Below are 15,213 nucleotides of genomic sequence, written 5' to 3' on the forward strand. Positions count from 1 at the left end.
ATGAGGTATGAAAATACCCCATATTCTATAAGGTATGTGCTGCTCCTAAAAAGCATCCCTGTCACCTTGCGGCAGCCACGTGACTCCCACACTTCCTTGTGCTTTCCCATCTTTGGGTTGAAGCACTAACAATCCTTACTAACCACAGTAAGTACATCCAGAGGGCTGTGGCGTGAAAGACACTCAGTCTTTAGTTTGTATGTGTGAATTAACATGCTTCCTAGCTAAGGTGTGGGAATGGGGGGCACGTATGGCTAAAGCTGACATTGGGGGATGATTAAGCTTCAAATGATTTAGGGTAGGACGTAGGAACTGCTTCCTGACAACTTGATGGCACAGGGAGATAGCGGGCTTCATAAGACACGTGAAAATCTGTGCCATGCTGTACAGCACTATCATGCTGCCACTAATATTTGCTGAGGATTTATTCGGTCTGTTAATCACACTTTATTTGAAAAATCTGGTCATTTGAGAACATCACTACTCACCAGATATCACAGGGGAAACCAAAGGATAGTGATATGGACATTGGCCCCCATCATGTATGACAAATTTGAACGGGACAGGTGTTAGTCAAGATTCAATCAAGAAAGCAAAACCACTATGAATAATATGAAATATATTTGTTTTAGAAAGAAGATCTTTTCTAATCCTAAGGAAAGAGAAGAAGACGGTACAGAAGTGAGTGGTGAAGGATCACAGTCATGTCACCGACAAGCCCGCTGGGGCACTGGAACAGGTGGACATGTGGGATTATTCAAGGAACTCTGGAAAGCCAGCATGTCCAGAGTGGCTTGTGGGTGGGGAGTGTATGTGAACCGTTGCCTCTGAGACTGGGGTGGACCTGGGGTCACTATTAGTAGTGCCAGCAATTGGGACAAAAAGCTGGACATGAAGAAAAAAATGAGGACAAGCTCTCAGCTTCACGGAGTCTCTCTCACCAGACAGACTTTCATTTCTCTTTCACAGGGTAGTGATACTTCCACCTTCTGAATCTCAAAGAGGTTAGGCAGAATTATACAGGGAAAAGAAATTTTGACAGTTCTAGCTATCCCAAGGTCGGGTCGGTCCATAGATCCTTATTGTTTCTGATGCAGATTTCCCCTATTTTCAATCAGTTTTCCACTAAGGAGAAAAGGAAGCAGTAGTGTAAATCAAGAATCAATTGATTATAGATTGGGTCAGTGTTTACCTTCTTACTGCATCGGCTGCTAAACATGTGTTTCAGGTTATCTCTCCACGTGAATAGTTTGTTTGGGGTGTCTGAGCATCTCACTGAATTAAGTGATTGACCACATTGACAGACAGGCAGACTGATCAATAAGCTTTGAAGGCTGGAACATGAGGGTATGGCGCAGGCTTAGCAATGGAAGAGTGGCCTTTGAACACAGCTCTGAATTTTAGCAAGCATTACTCACTTGTGGCCACACTCCATCAGTGTTGCGCTAGATAATAATTTCAAAATCACAATCAGAAAATGTTTGATGAAATAGCACAGAGCAATTCACTCCTAATTACCCAAGGGACTAGCATAGCATGCATAAATAAAATTTACGCAAGAGTCCCAAAGTGTCGTTTAGCTAAAAGAAGCTGCGTGGTCCTCATATATTCTTTCATCAGAAGTATTAAAACACTGTACGTTTGTATAACACTTTCATCTTGAGTGTCAGAGAATCATTGAGTGTCAGAGCTGGGAAAGATTATTGTGAAATATTATAAACCCCATTGTCTTCAGGAACAATCAGGAAATCAGAAGCTGTCATGCCAATCTGTGGGCACAGCTTATTTTCTGTGATGTGACTTTTCTTTTGCTTTTTCTTTTCTATTCTGTTCCTATGTTCTCATTGGGAACAAATTTTGATATATAAATATAAGGAATGGGCAGATGCAGAAGGGCACAGTGTCCAGCTAGATGGTAAACAGAAAAACTGGCAACTGAGCGAAAGATGATGTTTCTGGAGCCAGTTCTCCAAGTCCATCTGCATCTTCCCTCCTCACGTGCCTGGGACTCTCTCTGAAAATGTGTTCTCAGACACAAAGCAAGATCTGGCTTCCACAGCTATGTCATCATCAACAACAAATCATCTGACAAATTGTCAACTTCTATTAAAGAGAGAGTAAGACTTTGGGTAAGCAAAATAATCTTAGGACCATGAATTTAGATATATCAAAACATGACCATGACCTCAGATCCATTTCAGTGTCTCAATCTTAGGAGTCCAAAGTCAAAAAACCAGTTGGTCACTATTAGGAGATGCTGTAGCCACACAGTTGATGTCGGTAATTTCCTCCCAGAAAGAATTATTTCCTCAATTACTGGTGATTCTGAATAAGACTTCTAAGAAGAGGAGAAGAATTTTGCACCTCCCCCCTTCTGAGCAGTACAATTGTGACTGTGTAAATCTCCAACCACAAATGTAGCACTTTCGTGTTCTTTGATCATAAGTGCTTTCTGAGAGTCTCCTGTATGCAAATACAGGTAAAACAAAATACATCAGAAAGGCAAACCAATCTTCTGCCCTTTTAACATTAAAAAAAAAAAAAAGTTGTTACTGTTTCCTGGCTCAGTGTTGAGAACTGATTATAGAGCTGGTCAGAACATTTGGGAGGGTTTTGTTCTTTATTCAAATGTTGTTTTTAGTTCTGCACCAAATCTGTTGTATTGTGAACTTTTGGCGAAGTGCGTAGACAGCACCTGTTGTTAGCGGAAGCTTTAGGAAATGCAAGTTTGATTTTTTTTAATTATGAGGAGGGAAAGAAATGCTTCATCTGTTTTTCTGGTAACCTAAGAGGTACATCTTCAGATGGAAAAAATTTTTTCAACAGAGTGTCAGATCTGTTATTTTTGTTCCTTAATTTAGTATTAAACCTGTAGGGTAAACAAAATATAAAAATCTAAATTAATGCTAAAAGAGACAAAAACAATTACAATATATACATATATAGGACACACACATACATACATATATGTGCAGGACATGTGTATGTCTCTCTATTTACTGTCACTATAGTCTGGGTGCCTAATTATTTATGTTATTTTTTGTTCCAAATAAATCTGTAAAACACGGCACACTTCTACTTATAAAAAGTGATAAAAAAGTGGCTAAAGGAGCAGCATGCTAGTAGTTTTTTAAGAACTACTTCTCTGAAAAAAAGACATCTATACATATATTTGTGTGTTTATGTTTATATGTATATATGTATATGTGTATATGTACATATACATTTTTATTATCAATTTTACTAATATAATGGTCATGCAACTCACAAACATAATAAAATATACAAAATCTTTTATTATAAATTCCACAAAGTCAACTGATTCCCACAGAAGGCTTTTGCTAAGTTTTACTGAAAACTATTATAGTTAGCCAATCTTCGGTTGCAATTCAACCATGATTTGACAGTTGGAGTTGCATCCCAATGTACTAGCTCTATTCACAGCAAAAATTTATGTCCACATATCTGATATGTGATAAAATCTTACTATTTCACATCCTCATACAAATTATACTCATCACTGAAAACTCTTCCAGCAGCCGCATTAAAGGAAGCCCTGAGTTGTAACATTTGACAATTTCTGTGGTATAAATACTCTCTGTGGCTGATTTCATACTAATGACATGACATTGCTGCATGGGAATGTGGGGGAAAATGTACAGTTGTTGTCCATGATATGGTATTCCCAGTATGTAAATACAATAAAGAATCTCCAGAAGGCCAGGCACAGTAGCTCACACCTGTAATCCCAGCACTCTTGAAGGCTGAGGCAGGTGGATCCCTTGAGCTCAGGATTTTAAGACCAGCCTGAGCAAGAGTGAGAACCTGTTTCTAAAAAAAAAAAAAAAAAGAAAGAAAGAAAAAAAATTAGCCAGGCATTGTGGCAGGTGCCTGTAGTCCCAACTACTCAGGAGGCTGAGGCAAGAGGATCGCTTGAATCCAAGAGTTTGAGGTTGCTGTGATCTGTGACACCATGGCATTCTACCGAGGGCAACATAATGAGACTCTGTCTCAAAAAAAAAAGAAAAGAACCTCAAGACCATAAATCATAGTAAAATGCACTAAAATAGGTTGAAAGAAGAGGAGAGGAAAGTAATGAGTTTTGAATTATTACCTTTCTAATGTAATTATTTTAATTGTTAATTCATATGTAATAATTTAACTTTTAATAATGGCCATGTTTAAACAACTCGTTTGCAGTATTCCTGAAAATAACACTGAACTCTCTCATGATCTGCTGCAAACCAGCTTCATCAATCTCCTTGTTAAACATGTCAGTGATTTTCAACTGGCGATGAATTAAAAATAGAAAGTATATAAGTTTTGGGACACTACCATGAATCCCATGGAGCACTAACAGATTCTCACTGTAATCTAGGTTTTCTATGTACTGTGTATCACTAATCAGTGGTGCTCAGCCTCATTGTCTTCACATTAGAATCATTTGCTGAGCATTTGAAAACCTCTGAAAGTAGAGAGTAAAGATAAAATGTGAATGATTCATACAGCAGAGTAATGTACTATACAGCAATAGAATAAGGAAACTATAATTCTAAACAACATAGATGCATCCCACAAACCTAATATTAAATTCAAGAAGTCAGACAGGCAAGAGTAACATCCTATATGACTTTATTTATTTATGTATCTTGCAAAACTGATTTGTATCATTAGCAATGAGACAGCGGTTAGCCTTTTGTGTCTCAGCTGTGATTGCAGAGGGCTTCTGAGATGCAGCTACTGTTTGCATCTTGATTCGAGGGCTAGTTACATGGATGGGTTCAATTTATGAAAATTCATGAAACTGACATTCATGCTTTATGCATGTTATAAAGGTATTTTAGATTCCAATAAAAGTTAAAAAAAATCTGAATGAGTAAGTTGACCCTAGATGAATTAAATTTGAATTCCTGAGAGTAGAATTCTGACATCAGTGTTTTTAAAAATGTCCTCAGGTGATTCCAAAGAGAAGTTGAGTTTGAGAAGCAGATTATTTTCCTACAGATTAGCTGTCTGTCAATTTATATTACTTATATATCTTTTTAAAAAATCCATATACAGTATCCCCCCAATCCACAGTTTCACTTTCTATAGTTTTTATTTCTGTAGTTTCAGTTACTGTAGTCCATCATGGTTTAAAAAAAATTAAACAGAAAATTCCAGAAAAAAACAATTTGTAAGTTTTAAATTGCATTCCATTGTGAGTAGAGGGGTGAAATCTCAGCTGTCCTTCTCCCTCCTGCTCCATCCTAATCTGTCCAAAAGATGAAAATGTGTCAAATATTCTATGAAACAAGTGTATGATGCCCCATGATCATATTGATGTACACAGCTATGATTTAATAAAAAAAATAAAATAAATAAAAAAAAAAGGGAAGTGAATTTTTCCTTTGTCCAGTGTATCTCTGCTGTGTATGCTCCTCATCCATAACCACTTAGTAGCCATCTCCATTATCATATTGAAAAAATACACAGTATATATAGAATTTGGAACTATTGAGAGAGTTAGGCATCCACTGGGGGTCTTGGAACATATCCTCTGTAAAAAAAGGGGCCATTACTATAATTAGGAGGAATTTTGAACCAAATCGGCTCCTTAGCATGACTTCCAAGGCCCTGGGGGACTTCTCCCTTACCTCCCTTTCCATCTTCCTATTTCTCTCTGATTCGAACTCAGCGACATCACAGGAGAGAGCTAGAGCTCCACCAGGTTGGAAAACACCCAGAAACCCCACAGAATCATCAACAACAATGCAGTGTTTTCTTTTTTTTTGTTTTGTTTTGTTTTAAGTTAAAAAATATATATATATATATATTTTATTGTTGGGGATTCATTGAGGGTACAATAAGCCAGGTTACACAGATTGCATTTGTTAGGTAAAGTCCCTCTGGCAATCATGTCTTTAAAGCACCAATTTTGGGGGTGGTAAGTTTCACAGCTATTGACAACTGTTATATGTAGCCACAATTTTAAATGATGTTCGCAGAATTGCAAATATCTCCTTATAGTTTGCATACTATTTTAATGAAATGAGACACATTAAATCTAATTTTTCTAGTTTTACCTACTTTTGCTTTAATCCTAATTTTGCATCTCTGTCTACATTTCTACCCATGTTCCTCTTGTATTCTGGTGAATTGAGGATTGTCTTAAAATGCAGATTGTTTTTTGAATTCCTTGTCAATGCTACGTAAGCTACGTCCTCTCTTGTCTTTCAGATATGTGGTCCTCAAAGTGGGGCAGTTTGTATATACAAGATGGTCTGTTGACAATGAAGACAGAAAATATCAGAAATTTTATATCTTCTTATTTTTGTTCAATAACTTTTAATTTTATTCTTTTAAGGTTTATATATACATTATATAAATATATCTATATTGGGTTTATATGCTCATTATTTTTGTCCCTTCCTTTGATGATCATAACATTTTTGAAGACTACCTCTTTAAATCATATTATACTCTTCACAGAAGGTGGTCTCTAAAAAAACTGATCCCAACTTTAAAAAGTTAGCTGTTATGTAAATTTGAGTCTGTGTCAAGGAGCAATCTCTTGAATGCAAAAATGTTTTCGTCCATACATTGAATTCTCCTCATAAGCTCTGTCATTCTGTAGTCCTGTGATTTCTGATTAGTCATGTACCTTCCCTGAATTTCAGTTTCTTTAGCAATAGAAGGAAGATAATAATCCTTTCTATGCCCACTATCAAGCTCAGATGAAATTCTGCGCATACAATGCTTTATAAATGATGAAACACTATGAATAAGGTATAACTAATGAAATATTAAAGGTTAGTTTTTATTTTCCCTTTAGAATTGAGCAGCGTGATTATACATTTATTTTCAACAAGATTAAATACTATATATTTCTCAAAATGAGTATACAATTGAGAAAAATGACCTTGATTTAAGCAAAGACTGTGGAAATGACAGAAGTCTTCTTCCTAGAACCAGAGTTTAAGGAGAAAGAGGAATTGTTTGTCACTTAGAGGATTAGTCGGAGTGAACGTAGCATTTGGGTTTTTCTTTGAATGCTTGGATTTGATTTTAATAGGAGAAACAGAGCTGAAGAAAGATAATGACAAGAAAGACACCCGTATGAGAAGAGATTTGGGAATGAAAAAAGGGCAAGTATATTACCAGGAGTGCAATCTGACTTGAGTGAAGGATACACAGAGGAGAGTGAGGGAAGCCGTGGCTCATGACACGGGTTAAATAAAATTAATTGGAGAACTTCCAATATTTGTTGAAGGAAATTGAATTTGAATGCTTGATTAGACAGTTTGAACTTTATAAGAAATGGGATATGTGAAGGTCTTGACATAGAGTAATGACAAAATCAGCTGTGCTTTATGAAGTTTTCTCTGTACAGGAGTCTGTATCAATAAGCTATGTCTTAGAAAGGATGTAGAGGATGGCTTGAAAAAAAAAAACCCTTAGGAGAGTAATTGCAGATTAATTTGACTGGTAACACTGCAAATGGAAGAGGAAAAAAATACGTCTTAAGATAAAATACAGCCCATGAGTTCTAAATATTTAGGTTATTTGTGACACAACATCAACCAAAATCTGCTACCCAGTACTATTAAAATAACATTGGCTCTATTTCAAATGTGCTTCCCCCTAAACAAACTGCACTAAAGTTATACCTGCCTAGGTCAAGTGTGTCTAAGCAAATTGTATTAGTGAACTTCAAAACTTTGGACTAGATTTGTGCTTTCTGTATATAACATAGTTTTCTTGAAAAGTAAAAAAATGCCTATCTAAGGCCAATGGTATACAGAGGGTGCCAAAAAATGTATACACAGTTTAAGCAATAATGTTATCTATGTAGTACTTTTCAAAGTTGAATTGAAGATACATACCATTACTGGTCAAGTGTACCTAGACGTGCTACACCCATCCATTTTACCTGCAATTTGTATACTTTGGAGAATGATATTATTTCCAATAAGATCTCTTAAAATGTGTATACATTTTTGGTACCCCTGATATTGTGATTAAAATATTTATGCCTAACTATAGATTTTTAATAACATTCAATAAAATCACTAAAAAAGATGTAGATATAGTGTTGGGGGCTTAATTTGAGAGGTCAAGCATTTATTCATTTATTTTAAAGCATTTACTGAGATCTCACTGTGTATCAGACATTGTACTGGGAACAGGAGGTGAACCACATACATGACCAACAGTATTTTACCTACATAGCATTTATATTCCACTAAGTATAAACAGAAAATGGACCAGTAAGCAAATGTAGAAGCAGGTAAATTTCAGATAGCAGCTAGTTCATTGGATACAGTGAAAATCAAGGTTAATGAGAGTGATGAGGACTAGCTAGGCTGAGATGCTGCTTACAAGGACAAGGAGGTCACTCTATGGAGGTGACAGCCCTGAGATGGGTGTAATGGAAAGAGCTTGTCACATAAAGATTTGAAGAGTGTTCCAGACAACTGAACAACAAGTGCAAAGGCTCTAAGCAGGGAACAATTGTGATATTTCTAGGAGCATCAGGAAGAAGATACAGCTCCTCTGTAGTGAGCAGAGTGGAGTCCAGTACAAGTTGAGATGAAAGGCATGGTCAGAAGCTAGATTCTTTATGGACTTTGCCTTCAACCCTCTGGAAAAATTTAAGTAGTAGAGGAGAAACTCTATCCACCCTCCCCCCATGTTATATTCAAATTGTGGCATAGACAATTAAGATACCCTTAAAATTAAAATGCTAGCTGAAGTTATCACCTCTGTAGTCAGCAAGAGCTTCCCTTTCTAAGACTTCATGGTAAAAACACGATTTCTCCCATTCCCTTCTACTAAGAGCCTACATGTCTGAGAAAAGGCCTGTCTGCATACCATTCATTTCCTTCCAATGCTGACAAAACAGAATTGTTTTTTTCTACACTGTTATCAGTCCTAATGAGCAATGTCATTTAGGGTTTAAGAATCAATTACTTTGGAAGAAGGTTGGATAATCATATAACCACCTTTATCAGTAGGTATTACATAAAAATAGTATTTTCAGCATTTCTAAATTGGGCCATTTCTATTAGAAATTGCTAAGATGTCACTTGGCTGAAAAATATAGCCTGGTGTTCCATTCCTAAAGGTGCTATTATGCTAACAATAAATCTGAACAGGACCGTAGGCAGAGTGTGGGTTGTGATGTACTCAATATTCATCACACTCCGACCCAAAGGAATATCTATTATGTGCTTCTGGGATCCTTGAGCAAAGCAGGTTTATTACACCTGCCAATTTTCATGGATTTGCTGTGTGATACATTGTTTTCTTTGAAGAAATCTTGGTCACAGTGAATATTTCCATTTTTGCGCCTTTCTCTTCTTAGGTAGTTCATTTGCTCCAGCTCTCAATTCAATAAAAGGTTATTTTTGAAATGGAGTAAAATTCAAGCAATCATAAATACCTTCCAATGTGTGCTCATCCCAGGTAGCTGATAGTGTGTATTTAGAAGGAGGTGAATTTCCTTCCAGATTTGCTTTTATACTGTCCCATTTATAAAATAGTAACCCATGCAAACATGCTAACAAAATAGAAGTGTTTTTCTTTATCGGTATCACGCCTTGAATACAATTTCATTTAGGTGTTAAGAACCAAGACTTTGGGAGAATTTTGAAAATAATATAATCACATTCATCATGAAAATGGTGACAGATAAGAATTATTATCATTTGTAGTCTCAGCTTAATCCTCAGGAGTAATTAATACAGTAGGAGAAACCAGCTCATTAAGCTCAGATGGATAATATAATGGTCCACAAAAGAGGGCTTCAATTCTACCCTGACAATACATGTGACTCGCATCATGTTCACCTCCTTGGATTATTCAGTTTCTTCCTAATAAAATCAAGTCTCATAGCAAGTACTTCTTCAGGACTAATCAAATAAGTGTCCAGTCCAGAATTTTATGGCATAGGCGCAGAAGTACCTAACCTATAACAAAACGAGCACAAATGGCAAACAAACGACTTATATTTATAAACCAAGTGCATCTTCTCTAAAACACCATTTAAATTATAATACTTTGTTAAAATAACAAAGTTAAAAAATCATGTGATCTTTTACTTTTTTTTTTTTTATGACAGTCTCTCTGTTGCTCTGGATAAATGCTATGGCATCATAGGTCATGGCAATCTCAAACTCTTGGGTTCAAGCCATCCTCTTGCCTCAGTAGCTGGGACTACAGTCACGCAGCACAGCACTTGGTTGATTTTTCTCTTTTTATTTTTATTATTTTTTTAACCCATCAATTCAGTTTATTTTCTGATACATTTTAAAATAAATTGCAGCTATCTGTACATTTAGCCCTAAATTCTGCAGCATTCATATCCATGACTAGAGTCCAATATTTGTTCATAGTGTTTTTCTCTTATGTACATGTGAATACAGAAATGTCAAGTGTGCATTGGTTGAATTTTTTTCTCTTTCTCCTTATTTTATTTATTTATTTTTAATTAATTAATTTATTTTTATTGTTAAATCATAGCTGTATACATTAGTGTAATCAAGGGGTACAATGTGCTGGTTTCATATACAATCTGAAATATTCTTATCAAACTATTCAATGTAGCCTTCATGGCATTTTCTTAGTTATTGTATGTAGGCATTTGTATTCTGCATTTAGTAAGTTTCACCTGTACCCATTCTAAGATGCACTGTAGGTGTGGCCCCACCCATGACCCTCTCTCCACCATAACCTCCCCACTCCCTTCCCCTTCCTTGGCCCTTTCCCATAGTCTTGTGCTATAGTTGGGTTATAGCCTTCATATATATATATACACATACATATATATGAATTTTATATATATACATACATATATATATGAATTATATATATATATACATACATATATATATGAATTTTATATATATACATAATATATATATATAATTTAGCTTCATAGTAAAGCTGAGTACATTGGATACTTTTTCTTCCATTCCTGAGATACTTTGCTAAGAAGAATATGTTTCAGCTCTATCCATGTAAACATGAAAGAGGTAAAGTCTCCATCTTTCTTTAAGGCTGCATAATATTCCATGGTATACATGTACCACTATTTACTAGTCCATTCGTGGGTCGATGGGCACTTGGGCTTCTTCCATGACTTAGCAATTATGAATTGGGCTGCAATAAACATTCTGGTACAGATGTCTTTGTTATATTGTGATTTTTGGTCTTCTGGGTATAAACCTAATAAAGGAATTATAGGATCGAATGGCAGGTCTATTTTTAGGTCTCTAAGTATTCTCCAAACATGCTTCCAAAAGGAATGTATTAGTGTGCATTCCCACCAGCAGTGTAGAAGTGTGCCCTTTTCTTCACATCCATGCCAACATCTCTGGTTTTGGGATTTTGTTATGTGGGCTACTCTTACTGGGGTTAGGTGATATCTCACAGTAGTTTTGTTTTGCATTTCTCTGATGAATAAGGATGATGAGCTTTTTTTCATGTGTTTGTAGATCGTGCATCTATCTTCTTTAGAGAAGTTTCTCTTCAAGTCCCTTGCCCACCGTGAGATGGGGTCATGTGTTCTTTTCTTGCTAAAATGTTTGATTTCTCTGTGGATTCTGGTTATTAGACCTTTATCAGAGGTATAACCTGCAAATATTTTCTCCCATTCTGAGGGCTGTCTGCTTGCTTTACTTACTATGTTCTTGGCTGTGCAGAAGCTTTTAAGTTTGATCAGGTCACAGTAGTGTATTTTTGATACTGCTTCAATTGCCTGGGGGGTCCTCCTCATAAAATATTCACCCAGGCCAATTCCTTCAAGAGTTTTCCCTGCACTTTCTTCAAGTATTTTTTATAGTTTCATGTCTTAAGTTTAAATCTTTTATCCAGTGAGAGTCTATTTTAGTTAATGGTGAAAAGTGTGGGTCCAGTTTCAGTCTTCTACAGGTTGCCAGCCAGTTCACCCAGCACCATTTGTTAAATAGGGAATCTTTTCACCACTGGATGTTTTTAATTGGATTGTCAAAGATCAAATAACGGTAAGTAGCTGGTTTCATCTCTTGGTTCTCTGTTCTGTTCCAGACATCTACTTCTCTGTTTTTGTGCCAGTACCATGCTGTTTTGATCTCTATTGATTTATAGTACAGTCTCAGGTGTGGTAGCGTGATTCCTCTTGCTTTGTTTTCATTGCTGAGTAATGTTTTGGCTATTCGAGGTTTTTTCTGATTCCATATAAAACGAAGTATTATTTTTTCAAGAACTTTAAAATATGACAATGGAGCTTTAATAGTAATTGCATTAAAATTATATATTGCTTTGGGTAGTATAGACATTTTAACAATGTTGATTCTTCCCAGCCATGAGCATGGTATGTTTTTCCATTTGTTAACATCTTCAGCTATTTCTTTTCTTAAAGTTTCATAGTTCTCTTTGTAGAGCTCTTTCGCGTCCTTTGTTAGGTATACTCCCAAATATTTCATCTTCTTTGGCACTACTGTGAAAGGAATAGAGTCCTTGACTGGTTTTTCAGCTTGGTTATTGTTGGTATATATAAAGGCTACAGATTTATGGTTGTTTATTTTGTAGCCTAAGATGCTGCTGTATTCCTTGATCACTTCTAAAAGTTTTGTAGTAGAATCCCTTGTGTTTTCTAGATATACGATCATACCATCTGTGAAGAGTGAAAGTTTGATCTCTTCTGACTCTATGTGGATACCCTTGATCACCTTTTCTTCCCTAATTGCAATGGCTAAACCTTCCATTACAATGTTAAAGAGCAATGGAGACAATGGGCAACATTGCCTGGTTCCTCATCTAAGTGGAAATGATTTCAATTGAACTCCATTCAATACAATATTGGCTGTGGGTTTGCTGTAGATGGCCTCTGTTAGTTTAAGAAATGTCCCTTCTATACCAATTTTCTTAAGTGTTCTGATCATGAAGGAATCCTTTGGCCAACCTAACCAGGAAAAAAAGAGTAAAATCTCTAATTTCATCAATCAGAAATGGTAACGATGAAATAACAACAGACCCCTTAGAAATTAAAAACATCCTTAATGAATACTACAAGAAACTCTACTCTCAGAAATATGAAAATCTGAAAGAAATTGACCAATACCTGGAAGTACACCACCTACCAAAACTTAGCCAGAATGAAGTCGAAATGTTGAACAGGCCTATATTAAGTTCTGAAATAGCATCAACTATACAAAATCTCCCTAAAAAGAAAAGCCCAGGACCAGATGCCTTTTCGTCACTATTCTACCAAACCTTTAAAAAAGAACTAGTACCTATACTACTAAACCTCTTCCAAAATATAGAAAAAGAAGGAATATTACCCAACACATTCTATGAAGCAAACATCACCTTGATCCCCAAACCAGGGAAAGACCCAACAAGAAAAGAAAGTTATAGTCCAGTATCACTAATGAATATAGATGCTAAAATACTCAATAAGATCCTAACAAACAGAATCCAACAACACATCAAAAAAATGCACCATGACCAAGTGGGATTTATCCCAGGGTCTCAAGGCTGGTTCAATATATGTAAATCTATAATGTAATTCAGCACATAAACAAATTAATTTTTCTCTTTTTAATAGAGACAGGGTCTTGCTATGGCTCAGACTGGTCTCAAACTCCTGAGCTCAGGCAATCCACCCACCTCGGCCTCCCAGAGTGCTAGGATTACAGCTGTAAGTCACCCGACCCGGCCAGCCAGAAACTCTAAATGTGGAAAAAGTACTGAATGTCAAGAAAATCCCATCGTTTATGTCTAGGAATACTTATTCTTCTATAATAGTGGCCCTTGTTCATCTCTGACACTATTTTTAATGATTATAGAGTCTATAAGTCTCTGGGTTTAAAATCATTCATCTCTAATCCTCGATGACTTATAACAGATGCAGAACATGATTTAGATGATCAACAATTTTATTCTGTAATCAAGTGTTTAGTGCTTTTAAAACTATCAATTTTTTTTTTTTTTATTGTTGGGGATTCATTGAGGGTACAATAAGCCAGGTTACACTGACAGCATTTGTTAGGTAAAGTCCCTCTTGCAATCATGTCTTGCCCCCAGAAGGTTTGAACTTCAATTTTTAAATCTGCTTTAAATTTTTCAGATTTTACATTAAAAACATGGTAAGGCAAAAGATTTGAAGAAATAAAAAAATCTGTTGCATTCTAAGCTTTTCTTTGCCATAGGAAAATTTAACACTTATATCAGTAAATCTTGGTTTCCTTACACATCTGACATTCTAGCATTAACAAAATCTGATCCTATACGGTTTTTACTAATAGAGATTTGTTCCACTCACATTGTTTGGTGTGTTTTTTTTTTTTTAACAGAATATTTCTTCACAAATATTATCTGTGCATGATCTACGAAGAAGCATTAGACTTAGAGTTAAAAGTTTTTTTCCATTTATTAACTTGGATCCCCAGATTATCTTATTAACATATACCTTTTTTTCTACCCCAAGCCATGTACATGGTTCAGTAACTTGGGGCTAAAACTAAACTTTTTCAGTCTTTCTTAAAACTCCTGACCCTTTTTTTTCTCCTTCCAGTAAAACTGTTACCTTTCTTCATGTCTTTATTTACTGTTCCTCATTCCCGGGAGTGATTAGGCTTTTATGTTCATAGAGTTCTAACCTAACCAGTAATTTACATGAAAGAAAAATGTTCTAACCTATTTTAGTCAACATCCTTTTCATCAAAATGGACAAAATCTTAACTGAAATTAGCAAAAAAAGGGACTTTATTGGTTTATATTACTTATAAGTTTGGAAATGGAATTGAGAAAGACCTTGGACCTTTCTTCCCTTGGATTGTACTGGTTCTGTGTTGATTTCATTTTTTAGGCAGTCTTTCCCCTCATAGTGGCCCCAGTATATGTTCACCCTAAATAGAAGATCTCAAAAAGAATGCCTTTCTGTTATTTTATTTTACCAAAACCTCAAGGATTTGCTAAAATAAAATATATTCTGAATCAATAAATATAATGGGGAGTGGGGTGGAAAATATGTGGACTGGCTAATCCCTGAGGCTGTACCAGTCTCATGCAAACCCCAAAGACTGTCAGCAAAGAGTGGTGGCTCCCTGATAAAAATCGAATCTTCTTATGAGAGAAAGTAGAAATGGACTGAGAGTTAACAAAACAGCAGATGTCCTCTTCCATGTCACACAACATTTTCATGTTCTAAAACATTTTCCTGTTACATAAATGTCCATGTTGCACGTT

General features: G+C 35.8%; 1 protein-coding gene across 2 annotated transcripts in view; it reads right to left on the minus strand.

Annotated features, from left to right (window-relative positions):
* Positions 1–15,213, minus strand: part of CNTN6 (contactin 6) — a 353,237-nt gene that overhangs the window by 273,480 nt on the left and 64,544 nt on the right. The window lies entirely within an intron of this gene.

Source organism: Nycticebus coucang, chromosome 8 (assembly GCF_027406575.1).
Source record: "Nycticebus coucang isolate mNycCou1 chromosome 8, mNycCou1.pri, whole genome shotgun sequence".
In the NCBI taxonomy this organism is placed as follows: Eukaryota; Metazoa; Chordata; class Mammalia; order Primates; family Lorisidae; genus Nycticebus; species Nycticebus coucang.